This window comes from Hyposmocoma kahamanoa, unplaced genomic scaffold (assembly GCF_003589595.1).
Source record: "Hyposmocoma kahamanoa isolate Upper Pololo Valley unplaced genomic scaffold, ASM358959v1 86, whole genome shotgun sequence".
Classification (NCBI taxonomy): domain Eukaryota; kingdom Metazoa; phylum Arthropoda; class Insecta; order Lepidoptera; family Cosmopterigidae; genus Hyposmocoma; species Hyposmocoma kahamanoa.
In genome coordinates, this window is record NW_020654289.1 from 15,240,402 (window position 1) to 15,252,610 (window position 12,209).

Here is a 12,209-nt window from a genome sequence, read left to right on the forward strand (position 1 = left end):
TACAATTTTAATAACCGAGTTTTAGATAAAGTTTTTTCTAATAAAACTTGTTTAATTTCTGATTTTACTACGCCTCTTACTCGTCTCGATCCTCATCATAAATGTCTAAGCATTATATATTAGTTTACAATTAGAAAAAAAAATTAGATTTTTGAAATCTCCATCTATTGTGAAATTTATTGACCATGCAACTCATTTTGATGGCTTAAAGATAGAACTGGGTGATATCGACTGGAATATTTTAAAGGATATGAACACAGAGCAATCGGTATTTTATTTTTATTCGATTTTTAATACTATGTTACTTAAATATGTTCCTAAACGTAAAATCATTCATAACACAGGGAAGCCGCCGTGGTACGCACGCAGTTTAATTGCGTTTAGTAATAAAAAAAGAAAAGTTCATGCTAGGTGGAAAAGATATGGTAACCAGTTGGATCACCTTACCTTTAGTTGTCTGCGCGCAGAAGAAAAAGCTATGGAATCGAGGTGCTATAAAAATTATATTCATAATTCTGAAATCACAATTAACAAGTCTCCCAAATTATTTTGGAATTTTGTCAAATCTAAATTCTCTACAAATCAAATTCCCCAAAGTATGACCTATGAAATCGGCTGTTCTTGCGATTGTTAAACTATTGTGAATTTTTTCAATGATTATTTTAATACAATCTTCGAAAGGGGTAGTGATTCAACCTTTAATTTAGGTGCTTCTCTTCCAGTAGATAGCCCAGTTTCCATTTCGTCATTCAGTATATTGCATTGTACTCTTCTTAAACATTTTAAATGTACCGACACTAACAAAGGTGCCGGAATCGATAATATTCATCCCATTTTAATTTCTAAGTGTTCTGATGAATTGGCTGCTCCTTTGGCTATCATTTACAATAATTCATTATCCGAAGGGTGTTTTCTAATTTATGGAAACAAGCCTTAGTTACCCCAATTTATAAGTCTGGCTCGAAACATGATGTTAGGAATTACAGACCTATATCAAAGCTTTGTGTATTTGGTAAGATTTTAGAAAAAAATGTAACTCTCTATTTATCCACTGTTTTTTCGCGTCATGTCTCCCCACAGCAACATGGCTTTTTTCGTGGCTGTAGTGTTGAGACAAATTTACTATTTTTTACGGACTTTATTCGTAATGCTATGGACTCCGGTTATCAAGTCGATGCCGTGTATTCCGACTTCTCTAAGGCCTTTGATAAAATAAATCATAATATACTCCTACGTAAACTCTTGAAGCTTGGTATACATGAAGATCTTCTACGATGGCTAAAATCCTACATAGAAAAACGTAATCAGGCGTTATCGCTTATAGGTTGTATTTGAGATTTTCATGATATGCCATCGGGCGTCCCGCAAGGAGGAACCAACGGACTAAGATAGGAATCTTAGTCCGTTGCTTTTCACATTTTACATTAATGATTACAATAGCATTTTTTGTTAATTCTCATCACTTAGTCTATGCCGGCGATACCAAAATCTTTAAAATTATTACTGGAAACATTGATTCTCTTGATTTGCAAAGAGATCTTGAGGGATTTTCGACATACTGTGCTAACAGCGAACTACACCTCAATCTTTCCAAATGTCATATCATTACATTTACAAAAAAAAGCAACCCTTTCTATTTAATTATAGTTTTAATGGAACCATAATCAAAGGCGTTAATCAGGTTAGAGATCTTGGTATTATCCTTGACACTAAATTAAATTTTAATTCTCATATCGAAAATGTTATCTCAAAATCCTTTAAACTGTTGGGTTTTATTTTACGTGTCTCTCAGCATTTTCGTAACGCTCTTACTTTTAAAACATTGTATTCATCATTTGTGAGAAGTTTCTTAGAATTTGGAAGTGTAGTTTGGAACCCTCGTTGCGTCGTTGCGTCGTGGATGATGCTTTAGAAAAGTACAGAAAAAGTTTATCAAGAGCCTTTGTTATCGGACTGGTGCAGAGTACGTTAATTATGACACTTCATGCAAGGAATTCAAAGTTCCTATCTTACACAATAGGAGAAACTTTATTGATTCGTTTTTCTTGTACAAATTATTTTTTTATTGTGTTGTTTATTCTAATTTCTATTATAAATTAATAATAAATTGAACTTAATGAAAATTCATTCAATAAAATAATTTGTAAAACTTAATGTAGCGTAAATTGAAATGTTTTCTTTGTAAAATTAAAAATAGGGAATTTAATTAATAACTATTGTAACTATAGTGAAAAAATAGGATGGTTTGCATCAATATTAGACATAACTGGTTGAAGATTGTACCACCTCAGTCAACCGTGACCATGGGACCTGTAAAGGGGCCGAAACGTCGTTTTGTTTGAAAAAACAAATATACGCGATTTAAATCCGGAAAAATATTTTCATTTCCTATGTGTAACAATCGCGAAAACCTAAGAACTCGATATCTACTTTCTGTTGTAAACTCAATAGGACAAACTCCCACAGAAATAGTTTCTTTAGGCACTCTTTGGATTTTTTATAATGAAAATTTAAGTCATATAGACATATTTGGCATTTCTTCACAAGGTTATAGGGTAAGGGTAAGAGAAGCTTTATTTTAACAACAAAAATCTAGTGATATAATTATTTAGTATAAAATTTAGTGTACTTGTATATATAATTAAGTAGCATTAATTATTTACGTTTTTAATTTTTCCTATTTTTTAAAATATTCTTCTTTTTCTTTTTTTTTTACTTGTGATGTTGTTTTGCTCATTATCTTATTTTAGTTTTTGTTAATGGAACTCTAGGTCTGTATGTATATTAATTTTTGATTTATTACCTGTCTGTTGAAGACCGTTTGTTTCCTTAAATGAATAAAAAAAAAAATAATAACGTTTTGACTATACTACTTAATTTAATTTTTTTTATGTCGCCAAGTGACGGCACGAATACGTGTTAAGCGACACGCCTGTCCACAACAGTTGCAGTACCGTTTGGAACTTTAAATCGCAAAGATATCGGAGGCACTGCATTGCGCCCGTTACCATGAGACATAATTTGGCAAGTCCCATGTGCCTGTAATATCACCAGCACCCTTACCCTTCAAAACCGGTACGTAGTAATGCTCACATTACTGCTTGGCGGCAGATATAGATAAGGCGGCAGTACTTCCCTTGACGAACGAACTCTTTCACAAGGAGCTCTACTGCTATTAGGGAACTATATTGCGTGCAGTGTTTAATAAATCTATTATCTTTCTTCGTCGTAAACCCTAAATAACAAATTACTTTCCAATAGGTAGAACTTAAATAGACTGCACATTACAGAATGTTGACCTTCAGGGCACAGGAAATTGCGTCCCCGCCCCGGGTTTCGTGAACCCCTTAATGGCACCCGGTGGCAATTGTACTGCGCACAATAGCCACGTTTTCTAAAAGTGCTTAAATGTACATGCAGGTAAACAGCCTAGAAGAATTGACTCCATTGCCCTTAAGAAATGGGATTTCTGTTGTTGTTGTTGCTCGAGCTAGTCTAGGGCGGGTGTTAAGCCATATATAAAAGAATAATACTTAGGATATCTCATAGATATTTAAGGTGATAATATTTAGAAGAGAACTGACCGCAGAGAGATAGAAGTCAGGAAGAACAAAACATGAATAAATAATCATGGTGACAGTAGACCCTCCTGGGAGAATCAGAGTCCTGCTTGAAATTGAGAAGGAAAAGTTATTTCCCGATCACTCTTCTGATCCTAACATGTCACAAGTCTGATGTTTCAAACATACCGTTCGTAAAAGCAACATTAATAACTGTAATTTTGACCATTCACTGTTCGTTAATAAGGAAACTCTTAATTATAAAGTTAATTAAATGTTGAAGTATCTCATTTGTTCGTACAATCAAAAACTCATTAACACAACTGGTTTGCAACGATGGCAAATACACTATAAAAACAAAATTTATATCTACTGGAAATGTAACGCATATTAAATAACAACTAAAGCAAAACTAAACGGAATAAGGCTCAACTCACACTGGCGCAAAGTCGAAGCGTCCCGACGCATCATCTTTTTCGCCTATAGCATATTCATCTCTATTTTCCCATTGTTAAGGTACAAATGTGAGTTTTGCAAATATAGAATGGAATGGAATCTTGGTAGCATTCGAGCGGCTACGTCACATGGACGCGCTGAGGCGTCAGATGCAGATACCATACTGTGATCCCGGCGCACTAATGCGAGCGTCGTCGCATGTCGTCAGGCGGTGTAGTTGAAAAACAGGACGCGACGCGACGCTTCGACTCTGCGCCAGTGTGAGTTGAGCCTAACTATTGCATTAGGGGAAGTGGAAAATATTTTAATATCCACTGTCAATGATATAGTACGGAGTTCTGAACTCAAATTAAAATAGACGATGTTTTTTAAAGGTTATGGCCCGATTGCAAGACCTTTAAGGTCTATCCACACATATCCGGGCCGTGCCCGGGCCGTGGCCGGAACGTGGACGGGCCGTGCTCCGTCAGGGGCTCAAAAAAATATCGTTGTATATATTTAGTATGAACTCGTTCACACATGTCCGTGTCCGGGCCGGGGCCGGGACGGGCCCGCAGTTCATACAAATCAGCACGCCCCGTCCACGTCCCGGGCACGGCCCGGATGTGTGTGGATAGTCCTTTAGGCCGAGTCTATTTTAATCAAAGTTCTTGATTTAAAAGAGTTTGTTTTAAATAGTTTCTATAGTGCAGCTTAAGCAGCGGCGCAACTTTCTGACATTTTTTCGCTGGTGATCATTATATGTTTACGGTGGTCGTTTTGAAACCTGCCAAACATGTAATAGTATATTAACATAGAAATGCGTACTGCATTCAGATATTTGAAGATTGAGAATTTTTATACAAGAAGATGGATCACGTTTTGAACTTTTCAATCACAACAACAACAGCAGGCAGTTTCAAATTTTTTTTTAGTTTATTATTTATATTGTATTTTAGTTTTATTTGAAAGATTTACAGCAAATTTTTATCAATAAATATAATATGTTAAGTAACAAACAGGTGACAGTGCTAATTACAAATCTCCACGAGTAGTAAAAAAAATAGGTTATTAAGGTTTTAGTAAGCAGAAACTAAAACATTATTATTCAAATGCATATTAAATTATAACAAGTGTATGTGTATAATCTGTTATTATTAAATAATAACATATTATTTTACAAATTGAGAAATCAGCGAGTAGCAAAGAAAGAAAAATATTTAGCTACATACAGCACAACCAATGCTGTATGGAAACGAAATAATGAGAGATGGGTAATGGAGTAAAATATTCCCGATCTCGTTAAAGCAAAATATCCTATTTTCAATATTTAAAGTACTGTCCCTCCGTGCCCCATTGCCGTGGGACAGATATTAAACAACAACTTTTGTTCCATGACTTCAAACCCTGTATGTTTACACTTCACTAGTATTCTATATTATCATTATTTTTAGTATAATCATTGTTGTCCTTGTTGAACTAGTGCTTGAGAACATTCCAGATTATTTTGTACTTGTTGGATATAACGCCAGATGCTATAAATAAGAAATTTTTCACAAATACAACTACATGAACCTTTACAAGGGCACAAAATATAATTTACGATACTTGTGCTACGAGGATATTACTGAAATTCATCAAGTTGGGCAATGGAAATATGTTTACTCTCAGTTACCCATAGCATTACTTTACTATATGGTGACGTCGTAATGTCGTCATTACTTATTTAAAATTAATCTTGACGATTTGAGGTTACAGTTAAAGACTTTTAGCTAATAATAATAACAACGCATAATAACGCTAACACTCATCGGATCATAACGGAAACCCTGCATCCCTGGTGCCATGGGACTCATACAGACAACCACCAATTATGCCCAAACTCATGAGAGAATGAAATGTAGGCCATACAAATATTTCTCCCGACTCGGGAATCGAACCCTCTGCGTGTCAGACCAGTATGGTAAACGTCCGGCCACAGAGGTAGTTATAATAACAGTTACTTTAATTTACGATACGATTACGATAACGAATAATTTAAATCGGTAGAAGAGTTAATTCTCCCTGTCAGCAATGGTCTCAGATAAACAAACTAAATACATAATGAAGAAAAGTGCCGAGTTTCCAAAGTCAACAACCTTGACTCTACAAAAAAAAAACCAACACACCTAACATTGACTTTGTTTAAACTTGGCATCGCGTCCCTGAGGTATGAGTACAATCAACCACCCAACTTACTGCACATTATTGTATGTTAGTGCGGTAAAGTTGTTAAGAACTTTCCACCAGGGTTGTACGTGATTCTGGCGAAGTTCCAGGCATCAAGGTTAGTTCCGCACGCGATATGGTAATATTCAGCTATCTGGTTCCGGACACAACATTGTATAATATCGTACTACGATACATGTACACGGAGAAAGCAACTACCTGTGTCACACATGAGGTGCACGAAGTTTATAAATTTTCTTTATGACTCTGGCAACGGGAGGAATAAGTCGTAAGAACGCCTGGTGATAAGCGACACGCCTGCCACAACAGTTGTAGCGCAATCGCAATAAGCATAGTTGGCTATAGAGGCAGTGTTGCCCTGTACTCTTTGATAAGAAGCTCCACTGCGACTAATTGCCGTTTAATTCTTTGAAAAGGTTGTATACTTTTTTTTATTATACGAAGTGACGGAGCAAACAATCGAGCGTAGTAAGCGACACGCCTCGTCCATAACAGTTGTAGGGTCGCACTGCTCAATCACAAACACTCGGTAAATAAAACTATCGAATGGAACAGAAAATACATAGAATAAAATATGCCAGCTGTACACATGACTCCTTCATAACATCAACAAAAAATGTTACAGGAACAAGTTTTTTTACTTTTTGTTACGTTAGGACTTTATCAGAAGTCTCCTTTCATGCATAATGCCTTAGTCATACGATTCAAAATAATCAAGTTTTTCGTACTCGTTAAACATTTCTCGATAACTAATGAATCATAATTATACGATTCATGGTACGTATTTCTTTTAACAACATTAGAGCATCGATATGTCATGTTCTTGTAAAATAATTAATACAAACCTAAATTTTATGCAGTTTTGTATTTTAGAGCACCCTACTGTACTGTACTGTACAATTTTTTGTTTTGTTAATTTCTTACAAAGGGCACTAATACGAATTTTCAATCCCTTACTTGAAAAATGATTGTTTCTCCATGCAAACTTTCATCAGTATTTCACCCTTTAAGATTTATTTTTGTGACAAAAAAGTAGCCTATATCCTACTCCTAGGTCCCATCTGTCTTTATACCAACATTCATCAAAATTGGATCAGTGGCTTAGGTGTGAAAACTTAACAGACAGTTACTTGCGAATTTATAATATTAGTTTGGATGTCTAAAGGGGATTAGAAATTAAGATAATTTTTTTAAGGATAAAAAAAAGTATTGCGAACTTGTACTTCTACTTCCTAAATACTACGTTCATTGTACTGAGAATGAGTAATTTCGATTGAAAACTTATAGTATTATAATGAAAAATCGTGTACATGACATATTTATTTGTAGCGAAATCGACACATTCTTATAACTGGGTTGTTTCTTGCAACATTATTAGTTACACATGTACCCACAGAGAACTGTGATGTTAATTTGTTCGAGGAGGTAAGTGTCAAAGAAGCCACTAACTATTTCTAAGCTTAATAGGTTAAACTTCTGCAGTTTGTCATGTATTCAGGCAATCGACGACTCAAACCACACCTGCTACTTAAGACTCTCAGAATACGGCGTTGAATTGTCTGAATTCTAGATATAAATAATAATAATATATTAGTTTCCAAACTGGTGAACATTACTCAATAATGCTTCTAATTAGAGAGGTGTATTTAATCTCTCAAGAAGACTAAATTCACTTTATAACAAAACAACGCCGCAAAAGAGGTCTCAGGTTATGTCACTGTGACATTCGGTTGATCCAGTAAAGTTGTTAAATACTTGTTGAGACTCTTCGGTAATCAACTCCAATAGCCTTCTTCAAAATAAAATCAAAGAAATTTATATCGACTATTAAATATCGAGTTCAAGAAATTACAATGAGCACATTGGAAGTTTAGCAGCAAAGCTTATGAACACAAACTTGCCTGAGTTGGCCGGATAGACTACGATTGAACTTTGACTATTTTCGTAATCAATTGCCTTGGAAGGATTCTTGTTCATTTTCAAAATAAAACAGCATTAATTAATTTTTCTCGGGTCTTCATCAATTTTATTTTATTTTGATGATTGTTTAGAATATTGAAGTTGGTAGGTGTACTTTTCCTATAACAAATTTTTTAGATATAGCCAATCGGACTCTTAAGAAAAGTAACGTAAAAGTACGTAAACTATTAAAACCAATTCTAATATACTTTAGTAATAGCAGGCGACTTTTCGAGTCGCATGTTCAACATTTTCATTACCTGGGTATAATAAAGTATTCATAGAAACTTGGAACTAAAGTCTTGAAAGAATCGATTGTCGATATTTTTGAAACAATCAAATTGTTGTTTCTCGGATATGAATCAATTACTTATTAACGAAACTTCATTTGTTATTATTTATTTTAGCTTTTACGGCTCCCTTAATATTGCCATCAACCAATTCATCGATTGTGTTATAATCTTGTGACGCAATGAGAGAGGTTTTACTAGTTTCATTTCTATGAATGATGTCTAAGGGCCGTATTCTAGAACTCTAGTCAATGCTCAAGTCAGGATTTGAGTATGGTTTAAAGCACTCGAAATTATACTCAAGTCCCTGCCATTAGGGTCGTATTTCCAGTACTTGTATTTCCAGTGCAATCCTGACTTGAGGATTGAGTAGAGTTCTAGAATACGACTCTCAGTGTCCTAAGTACCGATGCTTGTTAACAGATCAGTCTTCTTCTTCTTCTTGTTGTATCGATGGCATACACTTATTCTTTGTATCGTGATGATAGGATTCGGCAATCGACGTATGGAGTTCGCGGATTGTTGCCAAGGGTGCGACAGACACCAGTACGTTGACTGAAGAGGCTCCTCTCGTGCACCTCACTGATCAGATTGAACAGATCGATGCAGTTTTTTTAAATGTTCAAATCACCTCCTGTGCTGTACATTTCACATCATTGTGTAGGTACTTAGAGTAAAATCAAACAACTGACGTACGCACTCAAAGGCAGATTTAAACTCACGAGGAACCCCTACTTTATATCACAGTTTATTACGTCTCGTAATGTATTTTAATCGCTATCAATAATAATAATGGCTTAGTAATGACTGCCGTTTGACGGACGGCTACCTAATGCTAGTTAATCACCGCACCCTTTCGCCCTTTCTGACCCTAGGTGGAATCGATCTGCTTCGCAAACTTAGGATCGAATGTTTGCTTACTCTGCATACCATTTTGATATCATGTTTAGTGCTTTCCTTTGAACTTAGTTCACAATCTTCTTTTCCTTATTCTTTGGGTTAGTTTTATAAAAAATCTCTTCGTATGAGTGTTTACGCAAGGTAAAACACAAATCTAAGAAATATTACAATGATTAATCCCGTTTGAAATTTTCGACACAGTTCGACATTTTTAAATGTGCACGCACCATAATTCACATTTAAAAATGTTTATAAAAATTTACTTATTTATTTATTTTATGATAATTGTGACGACCTCGGTGGCCTAATAACGGTTTTCGTTGTGGACGCTGGGAGGTCCCGGATTCGATTCCTGGTAGGACAAATTCGGGAAATTAACTTTTCTAAATTGCTTACAGTCTGGGTGTTCTGGGAAGTGCCCCAGAGTGAATTCCGTTGCTCTGGTACTCATAGTACAGGGAATTCCCTAGTTTTAGACCAGGCAATTGCTGTGGTTATCTGGAAAGGGTCTGGCACATATTATTCTATATTTTAGAAATATACTCAAATTTCGTTAAAAAGATCACGGTAACAATATCAAATAACAAATCCAGTTGTAAAATATAATTGTATATAAAATTTATGTCAACCTAAGAGCAGGTCGAGGAGTACAAGTGTCAGGTAGCAAAATAACTTCGTAAATAAAAGTCAATTTAGTCAGCACGTTTCTCGGGGGCGGATACAAGTCACAATATCTCCAAATTGGTCACTACGCGAGATTTTTACCGTAAAAGTTTTAAAATAAAATGTAAAACAGTATAAACTTTTCTCTATTCCATAAATAATCTTCGCGTTTAAATGAGAATTGACTAACTGGCAAACAAATTCACGTATGGCACCCTACGCAGCTATCGCTTTGACTTCTTTTGTTAAATCACATTTTCGTCGAATTTTCACACTGAAGCTTTTAAGTTCCGTTTTTACCAGAGGGTAAGAAAGTAGAATACAGAATAGAATAATATGCATTTTCATGGTTAACGGTATTCTACGACGATACATGCAGGTATATAAAACAAAATGGTTTACGACAAGTAATGCATCATGGCAATAGTTAACAACAACGCTGTCCTAGTTATAAACGCTCTATTACGACGTAATTGACCATTGTTGTAGCGAATAGAGGATGACACAATACTATATAAATTGGTTGCAAAACAAGATGTAATGATTGTCACTCTAGGTAACCAAATTGTCGATCACCCAACCAAACAAACTTTAAACTGCAATATTTGTATGTAGTCAGCAAGCAGTTTGATTGTAGAGTGCATTATACATCTGGCCATACGGGCCGCGTAGGCACGGCCTCTCCCCGGTTTCTTAGTGCCGCATATATAAAATTATAATTTTTTATTCAGACAACTACATTTTTTGAGGTCCTATGGTGTTAGTAAACTTACGAAAGTAACTTAAAGTTAGTGGTGATACTAATAAATAGTGTTTACATAAAATTTAAATAAAAATGTAAATATAAAAAGTTATACAAAGGTCTCAAGTTTATTCTTAATTTGTTTATTTTTTTGTATATGGCTCATTGGTGTTATAGCTGTACGATGAACCATCGCTCACCAAATGATACTGGCAGAATGACAGCGCTGTAGTCAAGGTCTGTGCTCAGCTAAGACCTTTTCAACGCAAAATTGATTATTATTTTATTAATATTGTGATTGAAAATTTTGAATTGACATTTTGTCTGTCTCTATTAATATAATATAAACCACAAGATAATCATTAATTATTCTGAGTTAATCAGGGCTTTTATAATTTGTACTTTAATTTTCTAAAGTCCCCACAGCATTGCAATTACAATGAAGCAATTAAGAAACAAAATGCAGTAATTATGCGCTTATTACATAGGTTAACGTCGCGCATGGGTGCGCCACACGTGTGTTTCGTATTAATGATTTTACTAGCTACATATAAAGCGTGCAAATAACATAGCAGCGGTTAGAAATCGCCAACGTATGAAATCAATCGGAACGGCGGGATGCTCCAATAATATCACGGTCAATCACGGTATTGCATTTACGGAGTCAATTGTAAACAATCGAGCAGCAAAAAGTATCGCATTTCTACGAACTTCGAGTTAAGTCTAGTTCGGTGAAATGATTTTCGATAACAATTATCATGAACTTTGGGTAATAAGTTAAAATCTTTTTTTTGTAATATCAAGTGACGGAACGAACAAGTCGTGCACCTGATGGTAAGCTACACGCCTGTCCATAACAGTTGCAGTGCCACTCAGAGCTTTAAATTACAAAGATCTTGGGGGCACAACCACTGCGCCCGTTATCCTGAGACATAAGTTGAAAAGTCCCATGCGCAGGTAATTTCTCCAGCAGCCTTACCCTTCAAATCCTGAACGCAGTAATGCTAACATTACTGCTTGACGTCAAAAATAGGTAAGGTGGCATTGTTTCCCTGGACGAACTCTTTCACTCGACTGCTCTTAAAAACTGCTGCATTCAAATTCAAAATAATCTTTATTTCATAGGTAAGCATTATTACACTTGAAATCGTCACAATGGTTAAACTCTACCGCTCATTCGTAAGGCAGATTCCCCTGAGAAGAATGAGCAAGAAACTCTAGGGGTTGCTCTTTGTAAATAACATTTACAATATTTTTTTATTTGAAACATCAGATTGAGACTACCTCCATGAGCTAAACGGGTTACTACCACGGATTTTTGTCATCCAAGTACGCAGAAGTTGTATAATAACCTTTAGTATAAAGTTTTTGTTTCACTATAGTTTTAAACCTCGTGAAAGGCAAATTTTGTATATCAACCGGAATCTTGTT

At 35.2% G+C, this 12,209-nt stretch overlaps 1 protein-coding gene across 2 annotated transcripts in view; it reads left to right on the plus strand.

The window, feature by feature from the left end:
* Positions 1 to 12,209, plus strand: part of LOC113234790 (tumor necrosis factor, alpha-induced protein 8-like protein 2 A) — a 69,623-nt gene that overhangs the window by 51,447 nt on the left and 5,967 nt on the right. The gene's annotated exons all lie outside the window — the stretch shown is intronic.